Source organism: Pogoniulus pusillus, chromosome 31 (genome assembly GCF_015220805.1).
Source record: "Pogoniulus pusillus isolate bPogPus1 chromosome 31, bPogPus1.pri, whole genome shotgun sequence".
NCBI classification, from domain to species: domain Eukaryota; kingdom Metazoa; phylum Chordata; class Aves; order Piciformes; family Lybiidae; genus Pogoniulus; species Pogoniulus pusillus.
In genome coordinates this window covers 9726270-9750363 of record NC_087294.1, presented here as the reverse complement: position 1 = coordinate 9750363, position 24094 = coordinate 9726270, and the positions used below count along the sequence as shown (strand labels likewise).

Below are 24094 nucleotides of genomic sequence, written 5' to 3'. Positions count from 1 at the left end.
CCTTAAACACATCCAGGGTGGGTGACTCCACCACCTCCCTGGCCAGCCCATTCCAGTGCCTGACCACTCTCTCTGTGAAAAACTTTTCCCTAATGTCAAAGAATCATAGAATCAGTTCAGGGTTAGAAGGGACCAAAAGGATCATCTAGTTCCAATCCCTCTGCCATAGGCAGGGACACCTCACACTGCATCAAGCCCTCTAGAGCTTCATCCAGTCTGGCCTTAAGCACCTCCAGGGATGGGGCTTCCACCACTTCCTTGGCCAACCTAGTCCAGGGTCTCACCACCTTCATGGTGAAGAGTCTCTTCCTCATGTCCATTCTGAATCTCCCCACCTCCAGCTTTGCTCCACTCCCCCATGCCCTATCACTACCTGACAGCCTAAAAAGTCTCTCCCCAGCTTTCTTGTAGGCCTCCTTAAGATACCAAAAGGTCACAATGAGGTCATGTTGGAGCTTTCTCCTGTCCAGACTGAACAGCCCCAACTCCCTCAGTCTCTCCTCCAATCTAAACCTACCCAGTCTCAGCTTGAGGCCATTCCCTCTTGTTCTGTCTCAAATTACCTGTTAGAAGAGCCCAGCAGCAGCCTCTCTACAATGTCCCCTCAGGTAGTTGCAGACAGCAATGAGGTCTCCTCTCAGCCTCCTCTTCCTCAACCTGGGCCCACTTTTGTAATTGTACTAGATTTGGCTGGGTTGGAGTTAACTTTGCCCACAGCTAGCCCTAGGATTTATGGCTAGTGTGGTCTTGATAACACATCAGTGTTTTGGCTATTGCTGAGCAGTGCTTGCAGAGCATCAAGGATATTTCTCCAGCATTCCCCACCAAAGGTCAGTAAGCTGGAGATGGTCAAGAAGTTGGGATGAGACACAGCCAGGACAGGTGATCTCAACTGACCAAAAAGATGTTCCCTACTGTATCATGTGTTGTTCAGCAATAACATTCACATGACAGGCATTGAAGAGAGGGGAGGGATGGTGAGGAATGAAGGCATTTGTATTCCAAAGCAACAACAACACATACTGAGGTCTTGCTTCCCAGGTAATTGCTAGACATTGCCTACTAGTGGGAAGTGAAGAATACACCTCCTCATTTTGCTTTGCTTCTGTGTGCAGCCTTTACTTTCCTCATTAAACTGCCTTTATCTCAATCCATGAGCTTGCCCATCATATCTTCTCTCCCTGACCTTTGAGAAGGTGGAGTGAGTGAACTGGGAGCAGGAGGTGTCTGGCATGCAAACAAGTCAACCTACTGCAGTAATAGTCACTGACTTTTAACCTCCTACACTTTGACTTGCCATAACTTTTAGTTCACATAGGAAAAACAGGAAGGTCTTTCATAGCTTGTCACTGTATCTGCCTTTTCTTCATACCTCATTCATCCACTTTCTTATTCTCCCCATTCAGGTCTTCATGTGAAAGAATCTATAAGCTCACACCATTCATTAGGCATTGTTCCAACCTATTAAATGGAAATATCACTTTATCTTTTTGCCAGACTGCTTTGCACAGTGGCCTTTTTGTATAAAATGAGTTTTCCATTAAAAAGCATCGAGTCATGAACACACAGCATCACAAATAACCATCCCTAGTGAATCAATCCTGTAGACCATTCCATACAGCTGTCATTTTGTGACACAGAAGTCCAGAAGGTCAGACTGAAATACACAGCTGTCTTGTTCTGTCAATTGTAACCACATTTATTGGTGTTCTGGCAACTTTATTCAATGTCTCCTTCAGATAAAATTAGTCTTCTCCCTTTTTTCTTCAAACTTATTTTCAGGGCATGTGATGGTTTGGGTGTTACCCTCCCCACACACACACTTAAGAAAATCACCCAGACGAGACTCAGCCAAGCTGGAAATTAAGGAATGAAGCTTTATACTTACAGCTTAACACAACATACAAGCAGATATTTACAATCTATACAGCTACAGACAGGAATATACACGTTAAAAAGGTAACACAGAAACACAACAGCCCTCCCAGAAAGAAGAGTTCCCAGGCAGGGCTCCCAACCACCCTTCCACCTTCCTCTCACCTCTCTACCTTACCCCAGACTTTGCCTTACGCTCAAGGTACTTGAGGGTCAGCCAAGTAGAGGGTCAGCCAGGGGGGTTAGGAAGCAGATGGATTAGTCAGGCAGGTTAGAGAAAGAAGTTCATGCAGCCCTAAGAGACAGAGAGTGACTCGCTTATCTGTCTTTGTGTTCTTGTTCTAATACCTCTCAGCAAGCCTATGAGTGAAGTAGACACCACCATTGTTTCCTTTCCACAGCCTATAGTCTAATTCCTCTCACCAAAATACCCCATCGAGGCTCAAACTAGCACAGGGCACAAGTAGACAGAACAAAGAAGCCTGTGAAAATGTCTTCTGCTCTGTCCCCCTTTTCCCGTTCATGTACTCAAGCAGTCAGGAAACTAATCCAAAGTTTTTCACTAAAATCACTTCTAAGCTAAAAAAAAAAAATAATTCAGGGAAAAAGTCCATGCTAGGGAACATCACTCCCCTAACAAGCAGTGAATCTTTGAAATTGGTTCCAAACAAAATAGTCAGAATTCTGAATTCTTGGCCTTCCTGAAATATGATGGACTTCTTTCCTTCATACCCCTCCTATAAAGCTCCCAATGCTGTTTCTCACTAGTGGGACATCCTAATGACATGGAAAGGGAAAAATAGAACCACCAAAGCTATTATTGCAGGACAAGGAACAAAAGCATAACTTGTCTATGCTTGTGTACTAAATAACTTCAAGAGGCTGTTTTTATTAGAACCATTAGCTTATCCTTCCCACTCCTCTGTTCCTATTGATGTCTCTGATTTGCCTCAATATAAACTCCTAAAATTAGGGATCATGTCCCTGCAATACCTATGGCACTAATGGATGGCACTAGGAAAGCAATGTTATTGCTTTTACAATGCTCATCCATAAGTCCTGGCAACAAACCAAGCTCTATTCATCACAGGTGCAAAATTAGGACAGGTATGGACAAAAGGAAATACCTTTTACCAATACATCACTTTTATTGACTAAAAGTGGACACTCAGCTGTCTGAATTGTGTTTGAAGACTGCATTTGGTGCTGTTCTTATTGTTAACTGGTGCTACACTGAGCAATCAGAGCACTTTGGTCAAGATATGCATGTTGATTTCCAGCAGAAAGATTTTTGCTTCCAGCAACAAGAGAAAATTCAGAGCTAGATCCTTACCAAAACAGCACAAATGCAGTTTATAGAAGAGTATAGCCTTGAAGTTATTTGTTATAGTACTGCAGGATAAACTGAAACCAGAAATTGAAGTTACTTCCAGAATCACAGATTCATAGAATCACAAATTAGTCCAAGTTGGAAGTGATGTCCAAATGTCATCTACTTCAACCCCCCCTGCAGTCAGGAGGGGTATCCTCAACTAGATCAGGTTGCCCAGAGCCCTGTCCAGCCTCACCTTGAGTATCTCCAGGGATGGAGCCCCAGCTACTTCCCTGGTCAACCTGTGCCAGTGTTCCACCACCCTCATAGTAAAAACCTGTTCCTAACATCCAATCTAAATCTGCTCTTCTCTAGTTTGAAGCCATTGTCCTCATCCTGTCACCACAGGCCTTTGTAAACAGTCTCTCTCCATACTTTTTGTAGGCCCCCTTCAGGTACTGCAAAGTCATCATCATAGAACATTGCATCATAGAATCAACCAGGTTGGAAGAGACCTCCAAGATCACCAGTCCAACCTAGCACCCAGCCCTAGCCAGTCAACCAGACCATGGCACTAAGTGCCTCATCCAGGCTTTTCTTGAACACCTCCAGGGATGGTGCCTCCACCACCTCCCTGGGCAGCCCATTCCAATGCCAATCACTCTCTCTGTGAAGAACTTCCCCCTAACAGCCAGCCTAGACTTCCCCCAGCACAACTTGAGACTGTGTCCCCTTGTTCTGTTGCTGGTTGCCTGGGAGAAGAGACCAATATTTCTCTTGAATTGAGGGGCCCAGAACTGGACACAGCACTCAAGCTGTGGCCTCACCAGTCTTGAGTACAGTGGAAGAACAACCTCCCTTGCCCCACTGGCCACACTATTCCTGATCCAGGCCAGGATGCAATTGGCTCTCTTGGCCACCTGGGCACACTGCTGCCTCATCTTCAGCTACTCTACCAGTACCCCCAGGTCCCTTTCCTCCTGGCTGCTTTCCAGCCACTCTGTCCCCAGCCTGCAGCACTACTTGGAGTTGTTGTGGCCAAAGTGCAGAACCCTGCACTTGGCCTTGTTAAATCTCATCCCATTGGCCGCTGTCCACCTATCCAGCCTGTCTAGGTCCTTCTTCGGGGCTCCCCTACCCTCCAACAGATCCACACCTGCTCCTAGCTTGGTGTCATCTGCGAACTTACTGATACTGGACTCAATCCCCTCATCCAGACCATCAGTCAGTTGCCCAGACCCTAGCAGGAAAGGAAAAAATCTTAAGCATTTATCTATCAGACATCAAAGAAATAGTACAGAAGAGATACAAGAAAACTTGATAGATTTTATAGCTCAAAAAACTCACTTTTTATTGCAGAAATATCTTGAGTGACTGAGGTGACAGGAACTCTAGCTTCAAAATTTGAATATCACTTTATAGGCTGGGGTAGCTTTTAACCTTTTTTCCTTTGGCATAATTGCACTATGCCTTATGACTAAGATGTTTATAAATAAACTCCAGCTATAAATGACTCATAGCTCTCAAATACAATATTTAATATCAGATGATGAAAGTACACAACACATTAAAACTGCAACAGCATCCAAATATTTGCTGGGTTTTGGATACACCCAAAAACCTTCCCAGAGAGAGCGATTGGCTTTGGAATGGGCTGCCCGGGGAGGTGGTGGAGTTGCTGTCTCTGGAGGTGTTGAAGAAAAGCCTGGCTGAGGCACTTAGTGCCATGGTCTAGTTGATTGGATAGGGCTGGGTGCTCGGTTGGACTGGATGAGCTTGGAGGTCTCTTCCAACCTGGTCAATTCTATGATTCTATGATCACAGAATCACAGAAACATTCTTGTTGCAAAAAACTCTCAGGATCACTAAATCCAACCCATAACCCTACTCTACAAAGTGCACCCTAAACCATAGCCCCACGCATTACATCTGCATGACTTCTAAATGCATCCAGGTTGGTGACTCCACCACCTCCCTGGACAGCCCATTCCAAGGCCTGACCACTCTTGCCATGAATTTTTTTTCTAATAACCACTCTAAACCTACCCAGTCACAGCTTGAGGCTATTCCCTCTTGTTCTATCACTTATTACCCCTGAGAGAGACCAGCACCAACCTCTCTGCAACCTCCTTTCAGTAACCATAGACAGTGATGAGGTCTCCCCTCAGCCTCCTCTTTTTCAAACTGAACAGCCCCAGCTCCTTCAGTTGCTCCTCATAAGATTTATTCTCCAGGCTCTTTCCAAGCTTCCTTGCCCTCCTCTGCATTCACTCCAGCACCTCTATCCCTCCTGTATCAAGGTGCCCAAAACTGAACACAGTACTCAAGGTGTGGCCTCACCAGAGCCGAGTATAAGTGGACAATCACCTCCCTACTCCTGCTGGGCACAGCATTTCTGGTACAAGCCAGAGTACCATTGGCTTTGTTAAGCAGCTGGCCACACTACTTGCTCATATTCAGTTGCTTATTGACACATATCTGACCACAAAATCCATTCCTATTATAACAGTGCAAAATGGCATGAGGAGCTTAAAATAATTGTCATTTTTCAGCTATATGTGGAGCTTTCACACACCAAGTTTCTGTCCTGGCCCATGAATTCTCCTGTCAGGAAGAAGCCAGAAGTCCTTCTCTCTGCTGCCATGTCCAGGATGTTGCTGGTTACCTAATACTCATTCTGTTTTTCTTCATATCTATATATATAGAATTTTATTTACTTCAAAAAGTGCCTTGGGATATTTCAAGTATGAAAGGGACAATTTAAGTGCCTTTTTTATTCCCTGTCATGCCAAGGGGCAAAAGTAATAGCCTTATGCAATGTTGCACCACGTTGCACAGGCTGATGTGGTGTTACATAACACTGGCTAGGTACAAACGTTTTCAACACACACACACACACATACAAAGCTCTAAATGCAAGGGTCCTTTCAGTGCCCTGTACGAGCACAACAATATAGGCACTGCAAGCAACCAATCTGGCTTCCAGATGAACTCATTCAGACAGAAATGTAAGACCAGTGCTCCTGTTGTGCTTGCTTTGCTTTGCCCAGGAGTGAACCAGGAAATGTTCTATTAAGTCTCCCTGCCAAAGCAACTGGATCTTGCCTTGTAAAATAATGTCCTTTTTTTTTTCCAGTGAAAAATTACAGTGGTGGTGACTACACACCCTCTGATAATCAATTCTTGGTCATCTTACATTTCTCTCACAAAAGCAAAGTCAAAACTGTTTGTCTGCACTCCTGTAGAAAAGCAAAGGATGTTCAAGAAGCAAACTAGAATCAGAGTCAACCAGGTTGGAAGAGACCTCCAAGATCATCCAGTCCAACCTATGACCCAGCCCTCTCCAATCAGCTAGACCATGTCTAAGAATAAATGGTCAGTAATGGACCATTGCCAAGCATCTGCATGCTGTGCCTTGTGTCTGTTACTTCACTGATGATCAGGCAGGACAAGCTAAGCTTCAGAGTGGTCAGCAGGTGGAAAGAGGTGATTCTGACATTCTGTTCTTCTCTGGTGAGACTCCACCTGGAGTACTGTGTCCAATTCTGGGGTCCCCAACACAAGAGATAAATGATCCTGCTGGGGCAGGTCCAGAGAGGGGCCACAAAGACGATCAGAGGACTGAAGCACCTCTCCTGTCAAGACAAGATGTAACAATTGGGAGTGCTCAGCCTGGAGAATAGAAGACTCCAGGGAGATCTTGTAGCTGCATTTCAATATCTGAAGATGACCTACAGGTAGGTTGAGAAGGGGCTTGTAGCAACAGGACAAGGGGAAATGGTTTTAAGCTGGAGCAGGGTAGATTTAGACTATACATTAGGAGGAAGTTCCTTACAATGAGAGTGGTAAAACACTGGAACAGTTTGTCCAGGGATGTGGTTAAGGCCCTATCCCAGGAGACATTCAAGCTCAGACTTGACGTGGCCCTGAGCAGCCTGATCTAGTTGGAGGTGTCCCTGCTGACAGCAGTAGGGTTGGACAAGATGACCTTTGAGTGTCCCCTGCAACCAAATGTAATCTGTGACTCTGTGACATAACATTATGTAACCAATTTTTACCTGCTTCCTTAGGATTTTACATGTGGTCAGAGATTATTTTATACCTCAGTAAAAACAAAACAAAACCAAAACAGTCCTTGTATTACAATGGAAAGGATTTTTCTCTGATATCTAAAACCACCTGTGAGAAGAGACCAGCACCAACCTTTCCAGGTGTCATTGCAGGTAGCTGTAGATAGCAAAGAAATCTCCCCTCAGCCACCTCTTTTTCACACTAAACAGCCCCAGCTCCTTCAGTCACTCCTCATAAGATTTATTCTCCAGGCCCTTCACAGCTTCATTCCCTCCTCTGCATTCACTCCAGCACCTCAACATCCTTCTTGTATCAGGGTGGCCAAAACTGAGCACAACACTTGAGCTGTGGCCTCATCAGAGCCAAGTACAAGGGGACAATCACCTCCCTACTCCTGCTGGACACAACCAGGATGCCATTGGCTTCCTTTGCTACCTGGGCACACTACTAGTTCATATTGAGTTGCATGTCTATTAGAACCCCCAGGTCCTTTTCTGCCAGACAGATTTCCAGCCACACTTCCCCAGACCTGTAGTGCTGCTTGGGGCTGTTGTGGCCCAAGTGCAGGACCTGGTATTTGGCCTTGTTGAAGCTCCTGCCATTGCTATTGTCCCATCAATCCAATCTATCCAAGCCCCTCAATAGAACCTCCCTACCCTCCTGAAGATCAACACTGCCAGCCAACTTGGTGTCATCTGCAAACTTACTGAGGACACACTCTGTCTTCATCAAGGTCACCAACAAGGATGTTAACCAGTAAATCATACCCAATGCTAACTGCATGCACGCTGCATTATTGCAGCACACTGTAAACAGCTTGGCCACACACTGTGCTTGGTTGTGAACTGACAGGCTTGTCACTGAAGGTATCAGAGGCCTGCTAAACCATGATGTACTGCTGCCTCTCACACATGACAGTGATGGACAGCTTTCATTCCAGTCACATCCCGTTTTGTGCCTGCCATAACAACAGCCATTGCACTGCTCTGAGCAATAAAGGGACTACAGACACCACATCGTGGTAATTAAAGATTTATAGTGGAGTAAATAATTAACTCTCCCCCATTCCAGTGTACACAAAAGTCATGCTTAAATGAATACAAAAGCAGCAGTAAGCTCATAGCAGGCAGCTGAAACCGATTTATCTGTGATACATCTCAGAAGCCTCACATCCTCTCTCAAAGGAAGTTTTTTTTGTTAGGTCAGGATGTCTTGGGTACAAAGAGAGACACTGCATGCTCAGGGCTTTCTTCCAAAAGAATGAAGGTGTTCCCTATTCCAGAACCGCTTAGTTCTATGTTTAGGCTCAACAAAGTAATGTGTTGAGCTCTTGTGATAGCTTGAAGCTAGCTAGAATGTTTTGGTGAGAAGAACTAGATTACAGGCTGTGAGAAGGAAACAATGGTGATGTCCACTCATAGGCTGGCAGAGATGTGTAAGAACAAGAACATAAATACACATAAGAGAGTCGCTGTCTGGGCTTTGTGGGCTGCACTTCTTTCTCTAACCTAACCTGCCATCTGTGTGACTAATCCATTTGCTTCCTAACCCCCCCCCCACCAACCCTCCAAGATACCTTGTGCATAAAGCAACATCTTGGGTAAGGTGGGACAAAAGTGGAGGGGTGGCGGAGAGCCCCTCCTGGGGACTCAGGTTCGTGGGAGGGTTGTTGTGTTCCTGTATTACCTTTTAACCTGTATATTACTGTATATATTACAAATACCTGCTTGTATATTGTGCTAAGCTGTAAATATAAAGCTTCATTCTTTAATTTCCAGCTCAGCTAAGTCTAGTCTGGGTGATTTCATAAGAGCTGGGTGGGGGGGGGGACAGGCAACACCCAAACCATCACAGCTCTTTGAGTACTAGAATCATATAACCAACCAGGTCAGAAGAGACCTCCAAGATGACTACACCACTCCTCTAGTCTTGACATCAGCAATCTTATTGTCACTTGGAAACTTTATGTGAGATTTTTTTTCTCTTTGGAGTTTTGCTTAGGGCACCACTATTTTTTTTTCCAGGATAAGGGGCACTGGGTGGAAGCTTCATGTAAACATGAGGAATTTTTTCCCTGTGAGGGTGACAGAACACTGAAACAGGATGCCCAGGGGGGTTGTGGAGTCTCCCTCTCTGGAGAGGAACATGACCTTCCTGGACATGTTCCTGTGTGATCTGGTTTAGGCAATCCTGCTCTGTAGGGTAGGACTGGATGATCTTTCAAAGTCCCTTCCAGCCCCTGACATTCTGTGATTGTGATTCCACCATAAAAATCCCAATCACAGATTTTAGGTACAAACTCTTAAGAATACTTAACACAAGTTCAGGCCTTAGAGGCATGCATTGTTATGTCCCTGCTAGAGTACTTTTGTCTCTCATTTTATTTGTACCCCAATAAGATGGCTTTGATTCTCTCTAGATTATATGGTGCACCCAAAACTCTCTTCCAAAAGCACAAAGTATGCCTGAATTAAAACATTAAGCTTGCAGAGAGTACTTGGAAAGGATGAAACTGCACCAGAAATAAGGACAATGTGGTAACCACTGCTCATATGCATCATGGTAATGCCATTAGCTGCTTGGTCACTTGGTCTTTGCCTACAGACTTTTTCTCTCAATCACTGCATGTAAGGTACTTGTTCTGGTATGAATGAAATCTGCAGTGAAAAAGGTTATTCTGTTATTCTCTGCAGTTTCTCTGCCCCAGCAGCTGTAGAAGCTGGAGTGTGAAAGGTGAGCAAAGTTATTGTCACAGAGGGGGGAAATTAATTGCTGCAAGATGATATCTTATAAAAATATATCATTTATTAATTTCAATATTCTGGACTCTCACCACCCCCAACCACTGAATTTTAACAGTAATGTTTGTTCTTACATGGTTATGGAAGACATTCCAGGAACAACATCAAACAGAACTTGTCAATGACTAGCAAACATTCAAACTATAAACAGAGAGAATCCCCGTTGCCACCTGGGGTCAATGCACCATTTGCCCAGTCGGTGGGCCAGAGCTCTTTCTGCTCATGGCAGAAGGCAGTGGAGAATTACAGAGGCATTAAAGCATTTACTCACAAATTCTTATTAATTATCAATCACCCTCCAGGGCTACGTCACAGCCTATACAAATGTTCAATCTTCAGGGAACTCTGCCTGTGGACGTTGAGGCTGGGATCCTCCTGGCTTCAGGGGAAAGGATGCAGACCATCTGTCACCTTGTTCTCCTGGCTTCTTCTGGCAGAACCTTCAGGTGCAGAAGGCAGGATGCTGTATGGTCTCAGCATGGAGTCATGCTGGCCACAGAGGCCGATTGCATGCATACATCCAAGGGCTGCTCCTGGTAACTTGCAGCAGTGGAGTTTATCAGGCAGTGATAGGGCAGCAGGCATGCAATAGGGTGCTTGGCTGCACAGGAGCACATGGGAGACTCTGTGTCCATAGAGAAAAGTAGATAGCACAGGCAAATAGCAGCAAAGCAAGCAAGCAGGCATTAGAGCAAGCATTGCGGGTGAGCAAGCACTTCATTTACCCGTGTACCCCTATTTATCAAATGTGGGCTGAGATTAATGGCCCCTTGGCCACCAGAATGACCAATCAGCTTGGCAGTTACCCAAAGCATACCATAATAGGCTATCCCAAATATGAGGACCTGGTAGGCTGCCCAGGGAGGTGGTGGAGTTGCCGTCCCTGGGGCTGTTCAAGGCAAGGTTGGACGTGGCACTTGGTGCCATGGTCTGGCCTTGAGCTCTGTGCTAAAGGGTTGGACTTGATGATCTGTGAGGTCTCTTCCAACCCTGCTGATACTGTGATAAGCTAGGCACATGGGCTTACACAGCTGCGTTACACAGCCTGGGCCCTGGGCAGGCCAGACTTTATAGCACCAGATCTATTGTGTCCCTCTAATGTGTTAACCTCTGGTGTGGGCAGAAAACCATGTCCAGGCAAGACAAAGCATGCATAAGCCTATTCTGGGCCTATGAGCCCTCCATCACAGTTGTCTAAACTCAGAATTGCTGTCTCCTAGGAGATCTCAATGTTTCAGGTGCTTCAAGTTGCAATTAAAAAGGAAAACAGCAATATCTCCTGCAAGATGGAAGTTCTGATGAGGGTTTGTTCCCTCAAAGGAAGAAAGGCAGGTAATTTGTTTCAGAAACACATTCAGAGCTTGCAAGTTTCTGGTTTCTTAAGCAGCACACAAAAATGTTGCCTCAAAGCTTCTCCCGCACCGACACTCAGAAGATTCCATCAGCCTCCCTGCAAGAAGGCAGTCTTGCAGGACCATGCAGCCCCTCAGCCACAGTTACCTCCTGCCAGGGCCAGCACTCAAGGTCCTTGGGCACCTTGGACGGCCCATGCCATCATTGGACATGTCTCTGGCTGTAAAGCAAACTCCTTTGGTTTCCCTGGGCATGTTATTTCTATTGATATGCACCTGCCTGCCCCACCTCATGCCCCACATGTGCTGGGAAAGCCCAAAAAGAGACAAATAATTTCTCCTAGCTCCGTTCTCAGGAAAGGCCATTTTGGATCAATACATTTTCCAAGGCTCTCCCTGCAAGGAAGATGTGTTGCTTTCAAAAGTGCACTTGAGTACTTGAGCTGCAAGGAGAGCTACTGGAATTAGCAGGCAGGTGTCCCCTACACTTTAGCAACCTCAGGTAGATCTCTCACCCCTAGCTATAATGCAAGGTTTGGTGGAGTCATGTCCATGCTGTCCTACACTTGATGCCCAGCAAACAAACTTGAGCCCATGTACCTGCATTTCTGTGGGAGCAGAGAGAGGCAGAAAGCACCATCCTCAGGGTCAAGGGGACAACATTTGCCTGGGGCACCAGGAAGGCATGCTGACAAGCCAAGGTTAGGTTGGAGGCAGTGCCAGCCCTGGGCTGGCGTTTCATTCACTGAAGGGGTTGGGTACTCTTGTACCTGGGCCAGAATTTCTCTGCCAAAATCTGCCTATTGAATAAACCTCTCCTCTTTCCTTCTAAACCAGTTTCATTCCAAGATGATGTTTCTTACAGACAAGGAAACAATATTTTTGTGAGAGCCTCTTTGTAATAGGTCTCTGTTTAATTTTTCTTTTTTGCTTTTCCTCCTTCTCTCTCCTTTTATTCCACAGCAGTGTGACCTGACCCTTGGCTGCTGGCAGCCACATGCCCAGCAGCACTCAGGGGGACCCTCGCAACGGGTCTGAGAGTATGCAGGGGTCATATTCATCTCTCTGGAGAGTTTCTTAAAGGCATTTGATTCCTATGACATTAACTAGTTACTAAATAACAAAGATTCAAAGATTAGCATTACCATGTCACCTCAGGGTTCAGCCAGGCAGCCAGGGGGAGGAGAAAGGCAATAACGTGAGCTGCAGAGGACACTGAACCTGCAAGTGAAAAGACTCATTATTCACAAGGAGTTCAAGCTGAAACGTTAAGTTCAGCTCTTTTCCAGGGCTGCCACTGCTGCTCTCGTTTCACCAGTAATGGCTGCACAAGGTATTTGCACTGTCTTGCTGCCACAGTTTCACTTCAGCTTGTCAGTGCTAATTTGCTGCATTACAGAATTATGAAGTGACAGCAGTTGGAAGGGTCCTCTGCAGCTGATCTATCCAGTCCAGCCCCCTGTAACATGACTTTATCATAGAATCAACCAGGTTGGAAGAGACCTCCAAGATCATCCAGGCCAACCTAGCACCCAGCCCTAGCCAGTCAACCAGACCATGGCACTAAGTGCCTCAGCCAGGCTTTTCTTGAACACCTCCAGGGATGGTGACTCCACCATCTCCCTGGGCAGCCCATTCCAATGCCAATCACTCTCTCTGCCAACAACTTCCTCCTAACATCCAGCCTAGACCTCCCCTGGTGCAACTCGAGACTGTGTCCCCTTGTTCTCTTGCTGGTTGCCTGGCAGAAGAGACCAACCCCACCTGGCTCCAGCCTCCCTGCAGGTAGTTGTAGACAGCAATGAGGTCTGCCCAGAGCCTCCTCTTCTCCAGGCTGCACACCCCCAGCTCCCTCAGCCTCTCCTCCTAGGGTTTGTGTTCCAGGCCCTTCACCAGCCTTGTTGCTCTTCTCTGGACATCTTCCAACACCTCAACATCTCTCTTGAATTGAGGAGCCCAGAACTGGACACAGGACTCAAGGTGTGGCCTGACCAGTGGTGAACACAGGGGAAGAATAACCTCCCTTGTCCTGCTGGCCACACTGTTGCTGATCCAGGCCAGGATGTCATTGGCTCTCTTGGCCACCTGGGCACATGGCTGGCTCAACTTCAGTGCTCTTACTGGTGGAAGAGAATTAAATCACTGTTAAAGAGAGGCTTTCCCTGTTTCCTTGAGACAAGGCTTTTGATCTAAATCGCAGTCCTAAGGAACGCTGGATATCCTGAGCAGCTATAGGTCACCTCTGCTTTGTAGAGGGTTCTCTTTGAACATAGTCTCACAGACAGACATCAGCCAGTGGGTACAAGGGGTTCCAATTCCTAAATGTGCACAAGGCAGAGCATGTGAAATGTCTGAAAGAGAGAGCAGAAGTCTTTCTCACTTTAATTAGCGAATAAGAAAGAACAACAACAAAAAAATCCCAATAAAGTAAGCTGATGTATCTTTCTGTTTCCTTGAGACTGAAATCTTCTATTTAGGAAACCTCTGGAGCAGTCTGCAGATTCTTTAAAGCTTTCATTGCATTAAAATACTCTCAGATTACAGAATGTGCTTAATAGTAGCCTTCTGCAAAATGTTCAAACAGTCATATAATGAGGAAAAATGCTTTAGTCATCTGCAGTTGAAGTTCAGGGGTTTAAAATGCTTGTTTTTCAGATATATTCAGTCAATCCCTGCCTACATATTCACTCAGGTTCTGCCTTTAAGCACAATAGATGATCTCTTCTTGAAAGCATCGCTAAGAAAAAGCTCTTTGAATGTAACAGATTCATGCAGTGTTGTCCCTAGAGTCAGAGGATGAACCTCAGTAACACTCAGAAGGAAAAATATGCCTCGAGGGTTTTCCATTTTAAGTTTGTAGAGCACATGTGATAAAGCAGACTCTGTGAAGGGGCCTGGGAAACCCACTCACAAGTTTTGCAGAGACTCCTGGTTTCATCAGGTACCCTTGAATCAGCTCTGACCATGCAGAGCCCGAGCAAAGAGCACAGAGCAGGAGTGTGTGCACAGCTGCTTGCTTTTCACATGCACACCTGCATTTGTGTGTCTTTCACTTCTAGCCATGTGTGTGAGCTACCAGAAATATAGTTCCTTAACTCAAATCAGCTCTGATCACAATGTCCTTATCTTTTAGTATGCAAAGCACACTACTTGGAGTGAATTTCACCTAACTTCAATGCTTTGCATCACATGTATCAAGGATTACAGGAGAGATGCACTCTCTTACTTTGGCTATGGTGGCGTGCTGAGAGCAAAGCAGTGATTTGCTGTATTTGACATGCAGGACAGGCCTTTTATGTTCAATCTGTTGATACTTGGAGCTGCACCAGTTGCTGTTTCTAATTCAGAGAGCAGCAAGCATAGAGGACTACTGAACACAGCCACATGGTCTACATTTTCTCTCTGACACCTTCTACTCTGTGACCCTAGCACCCTCCCAAAAGGCAGACTAAAATGCTTCAATTAGATAATGCAGGGAAAGATCTTCCAATTTTAGTAGCCATCATACTTCCCTTATGTGAAACAGACCAAATTTTAGTAGCCATCATGCTTCTCTTATGTGAAAGAGACCAAATTTTAGTAGCCATCATGCTTCCCTTATGTGAAACAGACCACAGCTTGGGTTTGATACAAGACTAACCAGGCCATTAAATAACCTGGCAACCTACTCAAAGGACACAGAGGCATATGCAGAAGGAAAGCTTAATGTAAACATTTCTTTCCAATAGTGAACCCCTAACATTAGACTTTTACCATGCATTTTGCAGAACCATCAGGTAAAGTCCACACTTGTCCTCCAATTCTTACTGTTTTGTCAAGCTCTCCTTGTCATCTGTTATGCTCTTGGTGCACCCCTGCATTGCCAAGCAATATTAACGTTGTGTAACCACCAGACAGATTATCCTATTCTGCAGAATGAGTTTCACTGTAAGCTAACAGGCATCTGCTAAATAAAGCCATGCCCATTGCAGATCACCTTGGCTTTTAACTGTTGATGAGCTTACTTCACAACTACTTTGCTTTTTCTGCCTTTCCCCTGTGTCAAGACACTCAGAATGACCACGTTGGTGTGCAAAATGGATTACAGCATTGGGACATGCTTTATTATTTTTGATCATTATCATGCCTTGAATTTCGGGCTTTTATTCTGGTGTTTTATTCTCTGTAGCATGTGGCTCTAGCAGGTTTTTGTGATGAGAGATCAAACTGAGCAAAAATGGCCCTGCTGGTTCTGTCAACTGAATTCAAACACTACTGTGAAGCTTTATAGCAATAATACCTTCCGTGCTACTGTACTCTGTCAGCAGTTCCAGGGGAATCCCTGTTCTGAGTAATTTATTATAGCTCAACCATAAAAATGTGCTTTGGGCTGAATGTGGATTTATAAGATTTCTGCCCAGGAGCATATGCTTTGTAAAATTTAATTTAAATCAGCTTAGCTATTTCTTTTGCCTTTAAATACTGAAGAATAAATGACAAAAAAAATAGATTATTAATCTTTTTTCTTTCCTTAGCAGAAGAAAACCCTCACTTTTATTTCTATAACAAATAGGCATTATTTTGCCCCTCATGTAGATATGTAATTTCATCAACTTTGAGCAAAATATGTGGAGAACCATGAGAGCAAAGCTAGCCTTCCTTATTTTAAATGAAATGTGGAGCCTATCTGGCCAACAATGTGGGCTAGGATTTTCAACTGGGCAAAGGGGGAAAAAAAACCAGGAAGAGTAATATTATAATTGGGAGAAAATAAATCTACTGCACATAAATTACTTATTACAACAATTAGCAATAGAGTTCTGTCAAACACTAATAGAAAAACAATCTCTTCCCTTCTCTTCTTCCTGGACTAGCAATGGTGTGACCAGCAGGAGCAGGGAAGGAATGGTGCCTCTGTAGTGCACACTGGTGAAGCCACACCTCATATCCTGGATTCAGCTTTGGGGCCCTAATGCCAAGAAAGACATTGAGAGGCTGGAGTGAGTCCAGGAAATGAAGTTGGGGAAGGGTCTGGAGAGCAGGGCTGGTGAGGAGTGGCTAGGAACTGGGATTGTTTAGTGTGGAGGAGACTGGAGGGAGACCTCATTACACTCTACAACTCCCTGAAAGGAAGTTGCAGTGATGTGGAAGTTGGTCTCTTCTCCCTGGTATCAGGTAATAAAGGAGAAAAAATGGCCTGAAATTGTGCCAGGGGAGGTTTAGGTTGGACACAAGGAACAATTTCTGTGCTGCAGGAGTGGTCAGGCATTGGAACTGGCTGCCCAGGCACCTAGAGGTGTTCAAGCAACATGTGGCCATGGCACTTGCAAACATGGTCTAACATCCATGGTGGTGTTGGGTTGAGCTTGATGATCTTATAGAGCTTTTCCAACCCAAATAATTACACAACAACACAATACTACTCCTCCATGAGCTTCCAGTTCAGCCAAGTACTTAAGCTCTTCGTAAATGAGCAAAAGCAAGTGGCTAAACACAGAGGAGCTCAGCCCAAGTAAGGAGGTCCAACCAACACCCAGTGATGATGTTAGAGTAATGATGAAGTCTCTGTCCTATCTAACCGGGGGGCCACCAGGCCCCCCGGCCTTTTGAAACCCTTCACCATTCACCCGGTGCGCTCCATGGGGACTCACCAGTGATGATGGGAGAAGGATCCCTCTGCCCAGTTGGGCACAGCTTAGGGCTTCTGCCTCTCCTGGAGCTGGTTAAAAAGGGGAGTGGGCAGGGAGGGCAAAGTGGTCACACCTGGGGTGGGAGGAGACTCCAACAGCACCCAGGTGCTCTGGGTTTGGGGAGAAAAAGGGGAAATTGCTGTGTGGGGTGGGGTAGGGGCAGGTGTGGTAGAAAAGAGGAGATAGTGCTGAAAGGAGGGAGATGGAGAGGAAAGGAGGGAGGTGGAAAGAAAGGGAGGAAGATGGGGGGAAAATAGGAGATGAAGAGGAAAAGAGGGAGATGGGTGAGAAGTGGGATAAAAGAAATAAAGAAAATCTGGACTGTAATAAAAAATGGTGGTTCTGCTTTTGACAGGAGGGTTGGATCAGATGATCTTTTGAGGTCCCTTCCAGTCCCTAACATTCTGTGATTCTGTGATTCCCTTCCCCCTTCCTTCTTCCCCTTTCCTTTCCCTTCCCTTTCCTCATAAGAGACAAATTTAATCCAAAAAGCTAATGAATCAAATGCCAGGCTGAAGAGGCACTCTTATCATCTCTGCTTTCAGTGGTTTAGCTGCTGACCAGCAGCTTCCAGGGAAAACAAGATGTCTTACAATAAATCAGGTGGATTTAGATCAGTACAGACAGAAAATTGGGTGCCCTTTAAAACAGCTTGGGCATGAGGATAAGTAAGTAAATTTTATCAAAGTTGCCTGATAGGTTTCAGGAATACCAAGATAAGAACATATAAAAAGCAACTTGAATATGTGACGAGTTATTAGAGTGGACATAATGTAGCTGTATACACATATGCTCAAACACACAGACATACACATAAGTGTCTGGGTGTGTATATACATATATATATATACATATATGAATGGTCCTGATGCTATTTTAATCTTAAATTAATATTAACATTTTAGTACTGCCTGATGTTTAAGATGGTCCATTAGTATATGTGTGGATGATCATAGGATGTTAAGGGTTGGAAGGGACCCAAGGAGATCATGGAGTCCAACATCCCTGCCAGAGCAGGACAATGCTATCTAACACAGATCACAGAGGAACACAGCCAGACAGGCCTTGAAAGGCTCCAGAGAAGGAGACTCCACAACCTCTCTGGGGAGCCTTTTCCAGTGCTCTGTGACCCTTACAGTAAAGAAATTCCCCCTTGTGTTGAAAAAAAACCTAATCTCTACTTTTCACAGGTCATTCAGTCAGACAGTCACATAGGTTGTTAACATGCAGATGGGTTTTCAGCTACTTGCCTCCACCTCTATGAACAGCCCTGATTCTCCCCTTCTTTAGTGGCGATGTGCTGAGTGCAACGAGACAAGCAGATAAAGTTCTATCAGCAGATGGAGTGGCACTACGTCCTAGACAGATACACTTCCTCCATCTTACCCTGTACACTGCAATGTCACCCTGCTGCCTGAGCAGAGATTGCTTTCCCATGTGTTCCTGACTCCCACCGGTAGCAGAGATGATGCTGTGTTGAATGCAACTATAATTACACACCCTGCTGTTCCATTTCTTTGATGCAGCAGGGTAGGAGGGAAAACCTTAAACAGGACTGCAGTTGTGGGTGGCCAATTATCTAGCAGGATGTTTGGGAAAGGTCTTTTTGCTGTTTACACTTCATTACAAACTGTGAAGAAAGCAATTAACACTTGGCTCCTCTTCCTTCATTTTCAATACCTGTATAAACACCAAAAAAAACCCAAAGATGCTACAAGCAGCAGAAGAAATCCAGAATGATCTCTGTGATGTCAGTAGTCTTCTCTGCCCAGGGAGGTGGTGCAGTCACCATCCCAGGAGGTGTTGAAGAAAAGCCTGGGTAAGGCACTTAGTGACATAGCCTAGCTGATTGGACAGGGCTGGGTGCTAGGTTGGACTGTATGATCTTGGAGGTCTCTTCCAACTTGGTTGATTCTATGTTTCTCAGCTCTGGTGCACCCAAACCTGCAGTGTTCTGTACTTGTCTCATACTGTTCTGGTTTCCATTCAGGGAATATTGACCTTTGTCATAATGATAGTAACAATACTGCAGCAGTTTTTGAAGCATGAAATGAGCAGCTTTGATCAGAGCAATGAAGTATTCTCTTATGATTTTGTGAGATGAGCATGAGTGCAGGAGCTTTTACTTTCAGAGTACTGTGATATCTGTAGTGTTGGGATGTATGAGGCTTTCATGTGTTTCATGGCATTCACTTCAGTACAAGTACACTTGTGTGCATGACTAGGTCATCAAATTCACTGTGTGTATGAAAAACTGACTCTTACATCACCAGAGTTAACTTCCCTGCTTAGGCAAGGAAGTTCCATACCCAAAGTCCTTAGAAACAGGACACTGGGACAGTTCTGCTGCATGGACAAAAGGAAAAACCAAGCCAACCTTTTCTCTAGAGTCTTGCACTCATATTCCCCAGAAACACTTTCTTGCCATGGTCTAGTTGATTGGAAAGGGCTGGGTGCTAGATTGGACTGGATGATCTTGGAAGTCTCTTCCAACCTGGTTGATTCTATGACTCTATGACACCCACCCCTCAGATACTTATACACATTGATGAGATCCCCTCTCAGCTTTCTCTTTGCAAGACTAACTGTAGACTTACTTCTCTTTGTCATGTCACTAGGACCATTACTTTAAGTTACATCTAAGCAAGAAAAAAACTGTGGCTGTCATCTATCCTTTTTTCAGTGCCTCAGTGAAAGCCAAAGAATACCAATGGTGTGAATAAGTATGTAATATCCTTAGGTTTCCATAAACCTCAGCCACCATTCAACACTAGCTGGATGGATTTTGCCTTACTACAATGGACCTAACATCTTCCTGCACTTTTCATTATATCAGTTTTGAAACTTAAGATAACTTTTCACAGGGACTGGAAGGGATTAAAAGTGGATGTTTAAAATGCATTGAAAACATGCTTTGCCTTGATTAAATATGTATCAGTGCCAATCAGTAATCCTGCACTAATAGGCTACCCAGCAGTCATAAACAAGTACCATGGGAGAAACAGTACTTTTAAAAGATATTGAGATTTTGCTTTGTGATTTATAATCCTGGACTCTTTAAGAGTACTGCTTTTTAATCATGTCTATGCTGGCCATCATTTATGTAATGACTGGAAACTTGGGCAGCAAGATGTTGCATGTCCTAGACCTGTTAGTGTCCTGCTGGAGATTTTCCCACATCACAATTTGGCTGAAACATCAAGGTTTCATTCATATCCAGCATCCTCATCTCCACACAGCCCCAGAGGTCATTGCACCCTCTCCAGAACCAACAGTGCCCAGTGTGACAGCCTCCTCTCCTAGCTCCCTGCTGGCTATCATCCCCAGCAGACAGCTTGGTGTCAGCAGCCCTGGACTTTTCAGGTGTCCTCATCCAGGTGAAGATGAATTTTCCCAAACCAATTACCTCTCTATTTAAGCTGAAGGCGAGGAGTGTCAGTAAGCTACTAACTTACCCTGAGTACTAAGGTCCTCAGTGTGGCTCCTATTAGTATTAAAATGCTACATGGGCACTGCAGCTGCCTCTCCATCATCACTGCCCTGCAGCCAGAACAAGTCCCTCTCAGCCCTTCCTGCCTGCCTTGCAGCTCTGAAAGTTTGGCCAGGTGCATTAATTTCCCTCCTGTGAATCATGACACCATGAACAGAAACCTACATTTTCAGGACCTGTGATTTCCTCTGCTGTAACAAACTTTTTTTTCTCTTGAAGGAAGAGTGGATCTGAGGTTCTGGCACCTTTACAATTATAGCAAATTCATAACATTTTCTTTTAGGTCTCTGAGTTGTGCATTGAATCATAGAACGTCAGGTGCTGGAAGGGACCTCGAAAGATCATCTGGTCCTGCCCCCCTGCCATAGCAGGATCACCTAGAGCAGATCACACTGGAATGCATCCAGACAGTTCTTGAATATCTCCAGAGGAGACCCCACAACTTCCCTGGGCAGCTGGTTCCAATGCTCTGTCTCACTTATTGGGAAAAAAATCTTCCTCAGGTTCACATGGAAACTCCTACACCTCAACTTCCAGCCATTGGCCCTTGTCTTGTCACTGGGCATCACTGAGAAGAACCTGGCTCCATTATCCTGGCACCCACCCCTTACATATTTAGAAGCATTAATCAGGTCACCCCTTAGTCTTCTCTCCAAGCTAAAAAGCCCCAGCTCCCTCAGTCTCTTCTCATAAGGAAGATGTTCAGTTTCCTTAATCACTTTTGTGGCTCTGCACTGGACTCTTTCAAGCAGCTCCCTGTCTTTCTTGAGCTAGGGGGCCCAGAACTGGACACAATACTCCCCAGGAGGCCTCACCAAGGCAGAGGAGAGGAGAAGGAGAACCTCCCTCAACGTACTAAGCAAAGCTCTTCTAATACACCTCAAAATGGCATTTGCCTTCCTTGCCAGGAGAGCACACTGCTGCCTCATGACCATCCTTCCATCCACCAGGTTAGTAGCAGGTGAGTGGAAACATATCACATATGATATCAAGAGCAGCATGGCCAGCAGGGCAAGGGAGGCAATTTTCCCCCTTTACTCTGCTCTCCTGAGACCCCACCTGGAGTCCTGTGTGCAGTTCTGGAGCCCCCAACACAAGAAGGACATGGAACTGTTGCAACAAGTCCAGAGGAGGCCACGAAGATGCTCAGAGGGCTGCCGCAGCTCTGCTATGAGAACAGGCTACAAGAGTTGGGGCTCTTCAGCCTGGAGAAGAGAAGGCTTTGAGAAGACCTTGTAGTGGCCTTCCAGGATCTGGAGGGGGCCTAGAGGAAGGCTGGGGAAGGACTATTGACAAGGTCTTGTAGTGACAGGAGGAGGGGTAATGGGTTTAAACTGGCAGAGGGGAGATTTAGACTGGATGTTAGGAAGAACTTTCCAGTGAGGGTGGTGAGACACTGGCACAGGTTGCGCAGGGAGGTTGTGAATGCTTCTTTCCTGGAGGTGTTCAAGGCCAGGTTGGATAAAGCTTTGAGTGACCTGTTCTAGTGGGAGGTGTCCCTGCCTATGGTGGGGGGTTGGATCTGGATGATCTTTGATGTCCCTTCCAACCTAAACCATTCTGTGATTCTATATGTAAGTAAGAAACATCAAGAGTGATACGATGCAGCTTTCCGAACTCATATTTTCCACTCCCAAAGTCTGGTAGGCTGCACAGAAAAATAATCCCTCTTTATCCATCTATCAGCATTCATTCATTCAGTCCAGGCTCTTCTGCTGTCCTTTGGCAGATCATAAAAAGCCAAGCAATGGCACCTTCTTTCTCTTCTTAAACAAATGCCTGTACTGCTGTGAGTGCCAGAGCTCCTCAACCTCTGCAGACGAGGGAGAAAGAAGAGACTATGGATCACATCTGGTCTTTCATTAAAGAAAAGAAACAGCTACCAAACATAGCATCATGTGGGGGAAATCTTTACTCTTTCTGCCTTCTGGCAATATGCAAGAGTTGGAAAAGCTGCCTGAAGTGGTATGGTACCAGCTAGGACTTCAATCACATTGGAAGCCATCTAATAAGCTTACATATTAACCCTGCTGATTTACGTTAACACTCAGCCATGGTGACAAGCACTCTTTGAACTCACTGCACACTGCTGCATTGTCTTTCTGCTTGCAAGGAATTCGAGTAGGGATTAGTGACGTTAATGAGGAAGAATAAGAGGGTGGATGTAAGCAAAGCTTGGCATATTGGCAGGTATCAAATAAGTCTGCAAAGGCAGTAAGCAGCAAAAACTGATTAACACTCAGCATAGGCTCCACTTTTCATCAAAATGCCATGCTTGACAATTCAGTTCTGTCTGGCTTTGCATGTACTCTTTAAGCCATGGTTGAGTGTTGAGTTTTGTTGGTTGGTTGGTTCATTTGTTGGTTGGGTGGAAGGTATTCAATTTTCATTAGTTTTATTATAAATATGGGGATCCCCCCCCTGTTTTCTTCCAGCCCAGCAGTTATGCATTCAAGCCTAACTTTCATAGAATCATAGAATCAGAGAATCAGCCAGGTTGGAAGAGACCTCCAAGATCATCCAGTCCAACCTAGCACCCAGCCCTAGCCAGTCAACTAGACCATGGCATTAAGTGCCTCATCCAGTCTTTTCTTGAAGACCCCCAGGGACGGTGCCTCCACCACCTCCCTGGGCAGCCCATTCCAATGGCAAATCACTCTCTCTGTGAAGAACTCTTCCTAATATCCAGCCTATACCTACCCTGGCACAACTTGAGACTGTGTCCCCTTGTTCTATTGCTGGTTGCCTGGGAGAAGAGGCCACCCCCCACCTGGCTACAATGCCCCTTCAAGTAGTTGTTCTGTGAGTCTGTGAAATCACCACTATATACTAAAAGTCTCATAAATCAGATAGTAATTCCCTCTCTGGAGATCCACAGGACCTACTTTTCCTTGAAGCAAAGAAGATGAAGATATCAATACTGGCCAGAAGTCCAGATAAAACAAATTGCTCTGTCTTTACTTCATAGGGTTTGGTTGCTGAAACAGAGAAATATGATTTAGCCAAACTGTAGGCGTAGCCCTGCAAATCACCAACAGCAATTCCTTTGCCTGTTTGCTCCTCCAAAAGCACCACCCTGAGCACAAGTTATCCCAAAACCACAGCTGTGTGCTGCCTGTCCCCTAGGTGAAAGGAAAATAAATCTAGTTCATATCTATGACACATGTTTCTTCCATGGCAAACAGTGAAAGGTGGCCACGGGGCTGTAAGCTTACACCTAGACTGAAATACACTTTGGCTGTGAAGCCAACTAGGATCAAAAACAAAGTTCACACCACATATTCTGTCCTTGAGGAGGACAGGACTGAGCTGTGGCAGAACAGTACGCTCAAGGGAGAGCTTAACTCAGGTGTCAGGCAACGCAAAGAACAGGAGGAGGCAAGTAAAGGATGTGACAGGAGGGAGTCAAAGACCTGCAGGACATTCCTAGGCTGGTGGTCCTGAAGACTATGTGGTGAAAAAGTCAGAATCTCTGAATCCTGCCTTTAACCAAAAAAAAAGGGATCTGCTGTCCTTGTTCACAT

General features: G+C 45.2%; 1 long non-coding RNA gene across 1 annotated transcript; it reads right to left on the bottom strand.

The window, feature by feature from the left end:
• Window positions 1–10043: 10043 nt before the first annotated feature.
• Window positions 10044–17128, bottom strand: LOC135189200 (uncharacterized). Its single transcript, XR_010307963.1, has 3 exons — window positions 17042–17128; window positions 12557–12632; window positions 10044–10684 (listed from the first exon to the last, which is right to left on the bottom strand). It is a non-coding gene; the product is annotated as an uncharacterized LOC135189200 (long non-coding RNA).
• Between the last annotated feature and the right edge of the window lie 6966 nt (window positions 17129–24094).